Consider the following 12,448-nt stretch of genomic DNA (forward strand, 5'->3'; position numbering starts at 1 on the left):
TGTCCTTGCACCACTTTATTTCCTCTTTATTATTATTCAGTATTGGTTATTATTCTGTATGTTATATCAGGTACAACTTTCCATGTTTTTCATTTGAGAATATGAAACAAACTAACAGTAACCCTGCCTCACTTAATTGTTCTTTTCCCTCAGACACTATGAAAAATAACCCCTTTACATCCAAAAACGTCTTACAGAGATTGGAAAAATATCAAACATCAATATCAATATTTTATGTTATTCTTAGAGTACATCACATTTCATTCATTAAAACCAGAAATTCAAATAAGAAGCTATTAAAATATGAAAACTAAGGATTTATTTTATGCTGTTGTCTTACAACTGCAGCAACCTAAGGAAGAGTTTTACTGACTTTGAACAGTACATTAAAGTCAGTGAAGTCTGTAAGTATAGTAAGTATAGTCTAAACTATACTTACTATAAATCTATGATAATGAGAGTATAACTTTGAATCAGAGCATAAAAGAACTCCCCAGAAAAATATTCTGGGAGGCAAACAACAATACTGACATTCAGAGCTTTTTCAAGCTTTGACCTGCTTATAAACAGGCAGAGATTTATGTTCTTCAAGGATCCTGTAAATGGTACATAAGAAACCCAGAGATTAATTCACACTGTCTTTAAGCAGACTGGATGATTTTTTAAAGATTAAGTTATTTCTTCACAATGTGCTGAGAATTCTACCAGGTTGTATTACTTATATAGCCTGTATTATTTCTGCCCAATAAACTATTACAGCAGCATGTTTTATGATAACTACAAATATAAAGTATATGCTAGAACTATGAATACTTCTCAACAAGTCAGGAAGTTGGCTAAAACTACCATCTGCAGTAGCCTATGTACAACCTAAACTACTACATCTAGTTCTGGACTACACATATTGCTATCTAATGAAATTTGTGGTGATGATCGATCTTTATCACTCTCTCTCTCATTTTTCCTTCTTTCTTTCTTAATTTTTTTCTTTTATTTGTTTAAGCACCAAGGCCTTCTAGGAAAAAAGAAGAGGATAAGGAATTCTACACAAATTGCTGATAAACCAGCAATGTACAAGAACAAGCTTAGCTGTCTAAACAATAGAGCCTACACTACACTGTGATGTAGATGACAAAAACTGGAGACCTAGGACAGGATTCACTAGGCTGGCTTAGATGATCTCTCAGCTACAAAAAGGGCAGTTTTGAGGCCAAGCTGTGCACTATTTCAATTTGAAATAACATTTTGGAAGTCAGTAACTATATCTTATAAACTCACTCCACTTAAATGAAATAACACCTCCTTGCATAAGATCAAGCCCAGACCTTTAATATTAAAAAATTCTGCAAATCTATCAATAATTGCTATATGAAAGACATTAAAGTGGAAAAAACATCTGCAATTCCTGTGCAAAACCACAGAATTCAAAATTTCTTGGTCTGAAGAAAAGAAGTTGGAAGGCGTGATGCTCCAGGTCAGGAATGGGGTGAGAACAGAGTTCTGACAGATCCTCCAATAATTTGTCATGCATCTTATGAAGTGGGCAGTGATAAGGCAGTAAAGCACTCTGCTAACTAAAGTGCAGGCTTTTTCCTTAGGATCATGAACTTGCAGAAGCACAGTGAAAAGTGAACTTAAGTACTGGTTATTCAGAATTGACTAAAACATTTAATAAATAGTATTTTATATTTCAAGTTTGCATGATATTTTTTCTGACTTCCTAAATAATAACAACATACACCAAATACATGTTTCAGTACTTTAGAGCAGGAACAACCAAGTAGTTGGTGGATCAGGAAATCCATTCTTATCAATAATATTCGAGGTTTTCAAAAATTCTGATGTTAGATGTGATATCCTGCATGTTTTCTGAGTATATATTTAAGCCCAAACTCTGTCTCCAAAAGCTCTCATTCTGAAGAAGGAATCATTACACAAATGAGGGAGGGGGAAAATGATAATAATAGAACAGCAGGGTTTAAATTAAGTGCCTATATCCAATGTCCTATAAATCAATAAGCATTCAATGTCTGTTGCCTTGTACGCATTATAGAACAAGCTAAATATGAAATGGAATTTGGATGATGTGGCTGCACTGGTATGAAAAGGCACAGATGAAACATCTACGCATACAAACATGCCATGCCAAAGGGAAAAAAAAGAGGGTATGACATCAGAAGAAAGGTGATTGAACCAATGTAGCAGTAGTGAATTACAGTGAAGATGGAAAAAGAATACTGGACTTAATAGGATGGCACAAAAAGCAGGTAATGCAAAGGGGCAGTGATGGTGATGATTACGAAGATTAAATATATTAGCAGCTATGTTGTTGATAAAATGGAAGATGTACACAAAAGATTGGAAGAATGATGACAAAGGAAATTATTTTTATTGTATTCACACATGCAAAAGCCTAGATTTAATAAACAGAGCTGAAAAACAATTCCATTCGGGGAAAAATTGCGCTTCAACATGATTAGTGATGTACAACTGAAGGAAAAACTGTAGGCAGCAAAAGTCTTGCATAAACAAAATAGGTAGCAGTACAAGCAACAAAACCAGAGAGCATTTTCCTAGATTACTAGGAAAGATAACAGAATTTCAATAACCAAAAATAAAGGTAAAATTATAGCCAAGTTATTCACTGGAATGGCAAAAATCTGGATTGATGGAAACACCTGTCTTCATCCATCTGCTGACAACAATAGCTGATAGCTGTAGACAATAGCTGACAACAGTAGCTGACTTTGTAGATATCAGGGTAAAGCTAGGGAAGAAATTACTGTAGTACAGTGCAGCAAACTTTAAAGAGGAACAAACTAAGGAAAAATCAACATGAGAAACCATTAAAAAGAAGGTTCAGTCAGACTACTATCCAAACTAATTGAAAATTCCCTGAATGCATGCTACTTTAAAACAGTTTTTGAAAGTGTGGAGCATGAACTGGTTCTTCATTTATAAACCACCGATATGAATATAATATATATATATATATATACACCTATCATAACAAGAAGATGAAACCCTATTTAATTTTAAAATTTTGATTTTATAACAATTTTTAGGACCTTCCCTTCTTGTCTATTCCAGTGAACTACACTGAACTAATGCAGTATTGTCTAGATTTTGAGAAATAAAAAGATTATTTGAGTTGCAATGCTTTGCAATTCATTCAGTCACATGCAAAAATAGCTTGTGTTAATGCAATTATGTGTTTTGTGCCTTTCATGTTTGCACCTCGCCCTTTCAATAAGCCTGACACAACTAAAACTTCAGCTCTTTTGACACTAATCTCTAAGTGGGGCAGCAGAACAAACAAGTGCTAAACAAGCATTAGTAACCATTCTGGCAGCATTTATACCTATTAAAATGATAAAGCATGTCTCAAATTGAGCAGTGGGCATAGTGGAGAGGTTCTGTAAAGAATATCATTCTCTTGCACTGTGCAAAGTCAGATTTACCTTAGCTACTATGGACATATTGGTCTGGTTTTCTCTTCTTCTTTCCCTTAAAGGCAGATTCTATATCTTCTTTAGGCAAGTTATTATATTGCCTCTACTATCCTTAAAAGTATTTTCTTCATACATAGCCCAAAACTCTAGTGCTATAATGCAATTACTTCTGTTTGCCCTTCAGATACATTTTGCTTAGACCAAATAAACACAGTTCATTTTCTTTGTATGTTATTTGCATCTTAATGCTTCATGTTGCTTCTAGTCTGCCTTTACCACCCATATCTCCCTAAGTAGAATAAAAAAAAAAAAACCAGCACAGCTTATGAACACTTACCATGGCTAAGCAGAGAAAAATTATCTGACTTGCTGATTTCAGTATGTCTGATATTTCTGCAATATTATTCTGATTCTGACTGGTATGATATGCTAAAATCAGATATTGTCATCAAAACAAATGAATTAAAATATTGGATTCTACAAACAGACTATAAAATGGCTTCTCTTTTATGTCTTATTATTCTCTTTTATGTCTTATTAGAGTACTTACTCTGTCTATGAAAATGAAAATATTTTCTTTACCTCTTTAATATGTGATGACTTGTTTATTGATATAATAGTAGAACCACATTACTCTAAAGTTTGCTTTTTTCTCTTTTTTCTAGGTAACCAACCAGTTGATACAAGTAATAAAAAACTTATTGGAAAAAAATGAAGCAATTTTCCCTCAAAATCCTTTCTATCAACATTCTTGTCCCAAAAGACATTTTTTAATATTAAAATCTATGCTGCTCCATCACAAAAGACTGAGAGCAAGACAAGTTTCGCAAGCTCAGACTCTCACATGCAGATCTGAGTTCTAGATTTAAAATATTCCATGATTTAGATTTCAGCATCCAAAGAAATTTGATTCTTAATTTTCACATTCTTATATTAAGGCACGTGTACCTTCCTAAATATTTTGCTATGCGATGACTCTGTATTCATTATAAAGACATAACATACAATAAATAACCTCACGAGCCATATCATGGAGATATGAAGTACCCACAGCCAAGCACATCATTCAGTAGCTCCTTGGATTGGCACTTGTATTTAGCAAAGGGTGCTTTTCTTCCATGAAAACAAATATCATTAAGTAGGACCTATAACACTGCTTCCTTGATCACATTGTAGCATTAAAGAAATCAATTTTCAAAGCAGTCCAATCTAAGGAACCTATTACTGTCAAAATGAAAAATGATTATTTTCATGTGAGGAAAAGGTGTTGCATCAAACAATTTTACTATTCAGGAAGTGTGACTATGCAATGTTGCAGTCTCAATATTATCCAAGTTTAGACAGTCTTAAAATACAAACACCGCATGCTTTTCAAAAAAACTTCTACACACCTTTCAATAAACAAAACCTTGCTCCATTGATACACTCAATAAAATAAATGGGACAAAGAGCAAAGTAGCTTGCTCCAGAGATCCATCTTCTGCTATCAGGGCAAAGAAAATGAAAGTGTAAGAAATGCCACAAAGTTGCTTGAAAATAGCTCCTCTTTTATCTAACAGCCTGCTCAATAGAACATTCATCTCCTAAATGATAGCTTCCAGTTCCTTCTCTGTAGGGCAAAGGGAGTAAAAATACTAACCTTCAGTTTTTCAAGGAGTGTTGAATCCACAATTGGGAACGGACCTTCCTAATCTCTTTGCATATAGCTCAGTACAGAAAAAATCATTGAGAAGTTTCAGTTATGTTGGCAAATGGGAGAAGCCTTGTAAAGGGGATCATTTCACAAGAAAACATGAAAAAAAAATGTGCTGCATCCTTTCAAGGGATGATAGTGGGTTCTCAGATACCATAAATTTCCTACGGTGTGTCTAAACTGATCACAGAAGCACAGTGAAAGATACGTATTTGTGAATCAACAATTCAATGGCTTGCTGACTTTCACAACAGAGAAACTTTAGAGACAGATTGGAGAAGGGACATGAGAAAGAAGTTTAGTTTTAAAATTCACCCCCTTAAAAGCACAGTATCAGAATCACCTTTGTCATCAGATCATTTTCAGTCTACAGCTCTGAGGATGCAGGCTGGACACAGAGCAGCTACCTGCTGTTGTGCCCACAAAGGAACTATGGAGGGAAATTCTTCAGTTCAGGTTCTGTGCTGAAATCAGGGAACACAGACCTATATTTTCCAAAAGCAGAAATCAGGAAGGAAAGAGTCCCAGAAAGTTTTCCCTTGAGAAAAGTGGCAGAAAACTTATAAACAAAGTGGTGAAACAGAGTAGCCCATATGATGTAAAAGGGCTACTCTATCATTGTAATGATACAATAATATTAGACATGAGAAATTCCAGTGAAAAAGTGATTGACCAGCTGGAAAGGAATGCAGGAGAACCAGACATGGAGGTTGAAATGCACACCCTCCAAAGCAGCTGATAAAGGAAGCAAACAGTCCCATCTCCAACAGCAAATGTAGAACCCATCTCAGTGCTAGCAGAATGGAAGCTGTAAGTCAGTAATAGTAAGAATCATGCGTTAGACTGGATTTGAGATTCACCAGCCACCTGATTATTACCTCATACAGCTGATTGGTAATGATAGTAATAATATAACAATCTAAGGAGAGAAGGATGTTGAAAATTCAAATTCACATAGTACATCTTGTTGAGGAAGAACAGTAAGGGAGCATGGATGAACTCACTTGTTTTGAGGTTCAGACCAAAAAGGAGAATGAACTGCTCAGTGACTGCAAAGGACATGTACAAACTTGTAGAAGAAAACCAAACCAAAACAAACCCCAAACAATGTTACCATTTTGGGATCTCCCTCGAAGACCAGAAAGATCAATTAGATAATGTATTTATGAAGAGTAAACCAGAGCACAGACCTCAGTGATAATATAGGTTATAGATGTTACAGGCCAACATCTTCTATGAATACAACAGGAGACAGGAAGAAGAGGAAGCCCCTGAAATGCTTTTGTGAGGAGTAGTAAGGTTGGATAGGCACTGCTTCCCTTTTTGCTCCAATTAAAGACAATGAAGAGTGAATGGGAAGATTAGGTAGTAATGTAGTTGAGATTGGTCACAAAAGGACAAAATTCTTGCAAGTTAGAATAGAAGGAAAATAATTAAAAGTAAAAGCAGCGCCTTTCAGGAAGGAAAACTCCAGTGAAAGGACTCTTAGTTAAAATTTCCTGGGAGACTTGCCGAAGGTGAAAAAGAAATTAGAGTGAAGTGGTAGCTCTTTAACAAACTAATTACCCAAAGGAGAAGAAAGGCTTCTGATAGATACTGAACAATATTGGCATTTCTTATGCATTTCTTTCCTGTTTTCTAGATTTCTTCTTTAGTCAAGAGGTCAAAATAAACTGGTTTTCTGTTTTAATTGGTGCACCAGTGATAAAGGATTAAGATCCTGCAGGGAAAGATGAATGCATCTATGAATATTTGTATAACCTAGGTATTTTTAAGACCACTGAGTGAAATGAACTTCATCTTGAGATATACAAAATCAGCAAGTTATAAAATATTAGCTAAAAGGTGTCTACAACAGTGACATAGCTCAGAGTAGTAGAGTGCAGCAATCCCTCATTTCCCCACTTACTCCATGTTGGCTCACACTGTGGGGCAGTTTTTCTGCATGTGAAGGGGATTCCTTTTGGATGAAATTAAATCAGAAGATCTGTTCAAAGTGCAGCAACAGTCTCTAAAAGGAACAGAAAGGTCTGAATCAATGTGTGATCGGCAGCACAAGCAAGTCCCACAGCAAGTATCAAGTGCACATGCACCAATAGAATGCTTTCAAATCACAGAGACCTCCTGTGTCCTTCTGCTTCTTGTACCACTTAAAAGGCTAAAGGTCTCAAGATCAGTAACCAGTGCACACAGATGCCCTCAAGCTAAAGGTATTCTTTTATATTATAACAAGACTTCCTATAGCTGAATATGTTTTCTTCTTGCTTCAGCTGCTGTATCCCTCTTCAGCACTTTTCAGATTTGCTTATCACATCTACCTGCCTTTTGTTTTTTCCTTTTTTTTTCCTAAATTAGCAGTGATTTCCCTTTTCCATCCCTCCTTTCCCATCAAATTCTTCAGTCTCACAGAAGATTCAATACATTCCAGTACAAGTTCATGGTCATGGCTCTGCGCTATGTTGCTTTGTGTCCATAAGTTCTGCATCTACTGTCAGTTGTCCCCAGGACTTTGAACTTACACCTGTCCAAACGCAAAATTATACATCCTCCCATTTATCCTGCCCCTTCCTCATACAAAGGAACAACTAAGATATTGGAAGTCATAATTTCATGGTGTCCACTTGATCATTTGCCTCCACCACAAGACTTAAGATACCATCTCTTCCATTCGAACCAATACCCAAACAAAAAGTTAGGAAGCAAAAGGCACTAGGTGTTGCATTTAAATGAATAACAACTAAAATAAGATGCTTTGATGGAAAAGGGCATGAGAAGACCCATGTGCTCCTGTCACCTCCACTAAACAGATGAAAATATGCTCTGGCATTTGCTGAAGCAACACCAAGAAGCCCGGACACCTGAAAGCAAGAGTCTGTAAAATAGCTTTTCTTTGACTATCTGTAGGCAACATGTACAACAGGGACATTTTTTCCAGGGCACCAGAATAATCATAAAGTAAATAAATATGCATACACCTAGCTTTTGGATCCTTGGTGCAAACTTTTATCTACTGATCTACTCATATTGCACCACAATAAGCTTAGTTGTGTGGCTCATAATTATACAGCCTATGAGTACAAAGTCTGTGAGAGCTCATAAAGGATGGATGAGAGCAAACTGTAAAGGTGAAAACTAGAAGGCAGAATTGGCATTTATCTTTCAAAAGGCAAAAGAGTGGCAGTAAAGATCAACTTACCTTGAATCCTTTGAAAAATATCATGAACTCTACCAGAAGAGATAATCAAACAAGCTATTTGTAGGAAGCTGGAAGATGCCCATGAGATCTATGAGATGCAAAAGCACTGAAAAACCAAAACAGGATAAGGATGACACAAGGGACAATGCAAATAAACATTAAATAATAAGAGGGGAGGAAAATTAGAGAGACATACAAAGAAGGGCTAAAATTGATGACATTGTTCAAACCGGTGAAGAGAAAGTAAGCTCACGATAAAATACGAAAACACGTGATTCATGCCTACTGATAATAAAACAATGAACAGTGAACTTACAATGAAGGAACTGAGAATCAAGTGGGCATCAGCAGAATATTTAGACTCTAGAAACTGGACCAGAAAGATCTTGCAAGGTTGTGCAACATCTATTCAAAAAGATTTTAAATAACTTTTTGGACAAACTTATCAAGAATGATGCACAGTTTAAGCTGTGTTGCAGCAAGAGGTGGAGCAGTTGACTTTTAGAAACCTTTTCCTGACATTTCTCTCTATAATTCATTTAAGATGTCCATGCAGAAGCTGTTACACTCAGTATGTATCTTCAAAAGATGCCTCATTTTTGTTGAGGAAATCCTTGTACAAAATGCATTTAAATCTCTTAAGCCCACTCCATAACACTGCACATATCTAAGCCATGCAATTAAAGAAAAATCAAAAGATGGTAGAATATATTAAAATCATACTTTATTGTTTTTTGCAGAATATATTTATTACCATGCTTACTTTATCTACAGTATTTTACTAAATCTATCCGCAGATAAATAGAAATAAGAATGTTGTTTCCATACAACATCTTACAGATGTCCAAATGCAGCATATCTGCATATTTTCCCAAACATTTTAATATTAAAAACAACAAACAAACAAGAAAAAGGAAGAAAGATGATTGTAAGAGATAAAGAATGGAGTATATCTGAATTTTCAGTGATTGCCCTTTTGGTTGTTATAGGCACCATAATTTGTTCTAATATTGCCCTTGAATCCAAACAGAAACATATTTAACATGTAACACTTATTGCTGACTTCATTATTCAGCAAAATGTATGGTTTAAGAACTATACTTGTCTTGACTGATTCAGGATTATTATAAAATTACTGCAGTGATGACCAATAACTGACAGTTTTATTGGATTTCAAGAAAACAAAGTACCTCTTTCTAGTCTAAATAACTGACATAATCTATATGTGTGGGGTGTTTTTTGTGGAAGAAGTAGTAGAACAATGGAACAAGAATAATTTCTTACTGTGCAGACAGTAAGCCAGTTTCAGGAATACCTACGTAAGTTGTTGTGTAGTGCAACTAAAGATGCACTAAATTATTCACATACTTCATTTACTTATATTCCTCAACATTCACAGGAGAAGAGTAAGAAGGGTCTTCTTTTAGATACAGAATGGAAAACAAAAGAAGAAAGGCCATGATAACTGGGCTAACAAGGGACTGAGAGTAATCTCTTCAATTATTTAACAGAAAACTGAAATGAAACCCTAGAAAGTACAAATCCAGTTGTGAGTCGTGTACCACTGTGCACACTGCAAAATAAAAATATCCATACGCCACAGTCAGAACTAAGTGCAGCTGTCAAATAATAAAGCAAGAATTACTCAGAGAAAAGGGCATCAAGCTTTGACATAAGACATAATATTTGATCTGCCCAGTATGCAAACCTACTAACTTATCTCAAACATACCTGAAAAACAGGTCTAAAAACCACGGAAACTCAGAAGTGTGTCTTGGATTACAGAAAATATTTTCAGGCAGCATCAGTAGTGGTGCATGCACTCTTTCAGTCAATTAAAACAGCAATAGAAAAGCAGAATCATTGCAACTGGACTGCACCTCTGGTGTTTGACTCCTCCAGCCTACAGCAGCTATGGCAGCTTGCTCAGGACAGTGTCCACTTTGAACTCTGACTGCTTCCAAGGATGGGACTCCACTATCTCCTTAGGCAACCTCTTTTAGTGCCTGAGCAACCTTACAGAAAAAAAACAAGTCCTTTGGGTGCACTTTAATTTGAAAGCTAAGGATTTTATCTCATTTTCTTCCATTACAGAAAGAGAAAGATAACAGAACATATTGTCAAGGCACAAACCTGGAATATACTGAACTAACATGAAGCTCATACAGTGAAATGAAGAGGTTCCTAGTGCCTGCTGCAAGGGAAATCATGGGTCAGGTGAAGGCACTGAGATTTCTACTGCCCATTTCTTGTAAGTATTTCAGCATATATATGCAATATAATTTTCAGTATCTGAGTTTTAATATCTTAACAGAGTTTTAAGACATAAATAAACATGACACAGGATGAGATCTAGTGCTTTGTCTTTTTATTTTTCTCTCTAGTGAAAAATCAACCCTATAATGACAACCTGGTCAAATGTGAAATTTATTTCAAACTCTTATAATAGAAGCCCTAGAATTGTCACAATATTCACACAGAAATGGAGACCATAAGCAACCTGAGTTGATTCCTTCAGCAATTCAGTTTTACTTCGTTATCCTTACACTGAGGTTAACCAGAGCTTTGAAGTTTTTCTCTCAGACGGGTACTGACTTTTGATGCCATGATACAAAGCTATAGATAATCATAATTCAGGTTGGTACTTCCTTCCACTGCATCATGCAGACTTTTCTCCAAATGTTCAAGAAGGTACACTTAACAGGTCTAACAAATGCTCTATGCAGACTGAAAAGCATCCTAACTCTAAATTTCTGAGTTTATCTTTATAAATCCAAGAAGGCAAACATTCAGAGCCTTGTTAGTCAGTATCTTCACCATAAACAATTTACATAATAATGAAAAAAGTAGAAGGAAAAATGTGTTGTTAACCTCAGTTCCCACAATCAAAGCATTCTGTCTCTAAGCTAGGGTTGTCAACAGCATAAAGAGCTTAAAGAAATCAATTACATCAAGAACTTAGACATTTTCAGAAAGGCACATTTTCCAGAATGTATTTTCAGATTTTAATTGCATTTTTCATTGCTATTTCAGAAACGTCACACTGACAGATATGGTCACATAACGCTGAATATCTGCACTATTATACAGCACTCTGTGAAGACAGGTTGCAATGGCTGAAGTATTGCACATTATAAACAAGTTGTCGTGATATCTAAGACTCCACAGTATATTTCAAAACTGCATTTAACAATTGCATGATGAATTAAAGCTGCCACTGAATGATATTAGAAGGAGGAAAAAAGCCTCCAAACTAACCAGCAAAACAAGTATGAACATGGAGTAAATGACTACATTAAAACAAGCAACTGGTTCCAGAATCCTAAATGCTCTTTTGCCTCATCATCTCTAACATGCACTGTTTTAGCACATTTCTCAAAAAAAATCTGGTATTGTATCTGTACAGTGTCTGAGATAAAATATATGCAGGACCATTCCGAGATCTAAGTTTACATGTGTATGAAATTAGATTGAATCAAGAGCAATAAAACAGAATGTTAACAGGTACACATTATATGTAATTTTTTTTTTCTTCTGCACAGGTAGATCATATAGATTTCAGTTTTAAATAATGAAAAATTGTTGGCAGGTCCATCTGTTTTGTTATTCCCTTTGGCATAGGCTAAATATAACACAGAGGTCTGGAATAGATTATATGTTGTTTTATTAGGTTAATTTGATCTTGTATTGACATTAATAGACGTCAAAATTAATGATTTTTTAATGACAGTACATGCTAATGATTAATTAGAAGTACTGAGAAGGGGTGAAGGCCTAGATTTAAAAATGATTAATATGACAAGTTTTTCAATATTACTCTACATAAGACTGAGAACACATAGAAAAAAAGAAGAAACTAAAAGAAAACCTAAACTAGTTTCCCCCTTCTTTCCATTCTAGGAATAAAAGGAGAACAATAAACTAAAGAAATAATATCTGCTTATATCAAATCTATAACTATTCTTTCTAGCCCCTCTTTCCTCAAAATATTTTTCCCATAAAATAAAATAAATTCTGCAAAAAAAAAGAGCAAATACCACATCACTATGATAATTTATCTACAAAAATAAACAATATATAATGCAATTGTCATTTTGATACAAGTTC

At 35.1% G+C, this 12,448-nt stretch overlaps 1 protein-coding gene across 6 annotated transcripts in view; it reads right to left on the reverse strand.

The window, feature by feature from the left end:
• The window catches only part of SGCZ (sarcoglycan zeta), a 445,512-nt gene that overhangs the window by 122,693 nt on the left and 310,371 nt on the right, over positions 1-12,448 (reverse strand). Inside the window, exons 2-3 of one of the 6 annotated variants that reach the window (XM_063402020.1) lie at positions 8,342-8,447; positions 7,055-7,156 (exon numbers count right to left, since the gene is read on the reverse strand). The exons of the other annotated variants lie outside the window; for them this stretch is intronic. The gene's annotated coding sequence lies outside the window, so the exon portion shown is untranslated. The remainder of the gene's footprint in view (positions 1-7,054; positions 7,157-8,341; positions 8,448-12,448) is intronic. 6 annotated transcript variants of the gene reach the window in all.

The sequence above is a fragment of the Prinia subflava genome, chromosome 7 (genome assembly GCF_021018805.1).
Source record: "Prinia subflava isolate CZ2003 ecotype Zambia chromosome 7, Cam_Psub_1.2, whole genome shotgun sequence".
Classification (NCBI taxonomy): domain Eukaryota; kingdom Metazoa; phylum Chordata; class Aves; order Passeriformes; family Cisticolidae; genus Prinia; species Prinia subflava.